Below are 3,007 nucleotides of genomic sequence, written 5' to 3' on the forward strand. Positions count from 1 at the left end.
GCTACATGAAATAAGAGACTTGAAAAGCCAAGGATCAAATGTATTTTCTCATATGTGGAAGCTGGAGAAAATATAAATAAATACAAATGGCCCTTAGGAAAACAGAAGGGAGGACAATGGAATAGAGGAAAGGGCTCAAAGGTGGCAGAGGAAGGAGGGAAAGCAGAATCCTGGGGAATGAAACTGACCAAATGATGCTAAGTGCATGTACAAATGCACCCCAGTGAATCCCACTTTGGGGTAGAATTAAAATGCACCAATTAAAAAAAATAGTAATAAGACCACTAAAGTAAAGAAATAGAATCAGGGGGAAGGAGAAGGAAAGAGATAGGAGAGGTCCTGGGAAAGAAATGGACCAAATTTTGTTTTGCACATGCATGAATAATCGCAGAGTATTCCATTATTATGTATAACTATAATAATAGTTATAGTATAACTATACTAATGTAAAAAATTCAGCAGTCATTATCTGGGTGTGATGCAGTAATCTTGTCCCTTATTTCCCAATTATCAGAAAGTTTTAAGCAGAGGTCCAGGACCCTGACCACCAGTACATCTGGAGAACCCTTTAAAACTCTCCAGTTTCTTGTGTAGGAATGAAACCAAGAGGTGGCATTGACTCCTTTGAGACTGAGTGGGCCAGTAGCAAGGAGGATAGAGAGGGCTTCAGAGTGTCCTGCAGTGGGGAGAGGTCTGTGATGAATTTTTATGTGCCCCTGTTTCCTGTGATCTCTGCCCTTGATCTATTCTTCCCATGTTGGATGTGGCTTTCATGTCAACTGCTCTCTCTTTGATCTACCAGGAACACCCACAATGAAAAGCAGAGTGAGCAAAGGGACACTTCTGGAGTGACAGGAGTGGAAATGGCAGATTAGCTTGTCAAGGAAACAGCCTGCTGGGGTTCTCCTGCCCAGAAGCCTGGTGTCCATATTTAGACCACCTCAATCAAACAGATTTACTCATCTCTGCCTAACAATCTGGCAAAATTTTCATAAATATAATATTCTTTTATTTTCTATAGAATAATGTGAACATGTGTAACTAAAGAAAGGCTCTGTGGAGACTCTGAGATGAGCCAAACTGCGTGAAACACAGCTCTGAACCTGGCATTTAGGAAGCCCTTGGCGATGCATCATAAAGCTACGTGTGCTGCTATTTTCCTCTTAAACATCATGATCACCTTTATACTCCTCTTGGATTGCTGAAGAAAGAGTTTGGGGGACCCACTTTCTGCTAGAATGGATGAGGAGTCTTTTGGAAGTACAGCTAGTGGAGGTGAGCACTGGAGTTGGATGTCTCACCCTCAAAACAACCAAGAATATAAAAACCAGATCTCATAACTCTTTGTTTTGCACACTGATATCCTTTCATTTGGCCACCCAGACTATCATATTTGTCCTGATGACGTAGAAACAATATTTCTGACAGCCCTTTTCCTATCCAATGTCTCCCTCAGACATACTGGTTAAGTTTCTTCTCAGCTGGCTCATGAACAAAGAATGACCATCCAAAGTTACACCCTAATCAGGTGCCCGTGAAGGCTCAGAGTCAATCATCAGGACTGATAGGCACACAGGGTCAGGTAGGAGCTTCCTGCTACAGACAACCCTGGGAGGAGGAGACCATGTACGGAGCCCTCTGAACTACCAAACTCAAGTGCTAGAGACACAGGCTGATTCATTTTATTAAACTTGGAGGATCCATGCACAAAGCTTGTAATTAGCCAAGGTGTTCTGTTATCCTAATCTCTAAGGACTTCCTCACATGGGTAGAGGTAGAAAAAGAAGAGGAGAAAATAAATATCCCCCAGGTTATGGTCTCTTCCTCTACTCAAGGAAGCTCTGGGGTATTGTTCACTCAATTTGTTTCTTTTCCTTGTTTTGAATGACCCATTTGTGCCTAATTCTATTTCTTGTGATAAAATATACAGGAAACAGTGACTTCCATTTTTACCTATTTTATGTGCATAGTTCAGTAGTATCAATTACATTCCCTTTGTTGTTTAACCATTACCATCGTCCATTTCCAGAAAATTTTCATCTTGCTAAACTGAAAATTTATACCCATTCTCACAACTACATACTTATCCTGATTCTGACCCTGGCTAATGCAACACTATTATCAAACATCAGAGCATATATGTGGTCTACAAAAATAATGTAAAGAGGGAGAAGGAATACATTTGTAGAGGCTAGCTTTTGCTGCAGTTTTTCTAGCCTACCTTCTAACTATATGCTGCAGGTCCTGAGATTGGACTGTTCTGCTCTGTGTCCTCAGGACCCAGCGTGGAGATGAATGCAGTGCATGTCACTGAGGTCTGGAGTTGTGGGGGAATGGGATACCAACATGTACTCCAAATCTGGTTCCATAAAATATGCAACACCTTACAGGTGAGACCACAGGTGGAGAAGGCTTGATAGCCCAACTCTTGATTGGACTCTCAGAATGAAGAAACAATTTTATAGTAACAGAAAAAGCTCCCTGAGATAGGAAGCAATCCAGAGATAACACCAACACCATGCATGACTCCGGGCTTGGTGACACACACCTGTGATCCCAGCAGCTCTGGAGGCTGAGGCAGGATGATGGCAAGTTCAAAGCCAGCCTTGGGAATTTAGTGAAGCCCTGAGCAACTTAGTGAGACCCTGTCTCAATATAAAAAAAAATAAAAAGGGCTGAGGGTGTGGATCCATGATTGAGCGCCCCTGGGTTCAATCCCTGGTATCCAAAAAATTAGTGAAATGATAACAAACATATTTACATTTTATGTTGTAAGTAATGAATAAGTGCTATGTGGATCCCTCCTCCCATCCTGACTCCATCAGCACATTCTTGGTTGCGCTGACTACCTGCTTGGTCATGACTAAGGACTGCAGATGTGAGAAGCCTCCCCTGCTGGGGGCACAATCAAGGCTCTAACTTGCTACTGAGGACTGATATGAACACAGTAACCAGGGGTGTCCTGGTTTAGAATCCACACTCCAAGAAAAGATGAAACAAAGAAAAA

The sequence above is a fragment of the Marmota flaviventris genome, chromosome 1 (genome assembly GCF_047511675.1).
Source record: "Marmota flaviventris isolate mMarFla1 chromosome 1, mMarFla1.hap1, whole genome shotgun sequence".
Classification (NCBI taxonomy): Eukaryota; Metazoa; Chordata; class Mammalia; order Rodentia; family Sciuridae; genus Marmota; species Marmota flaviventris.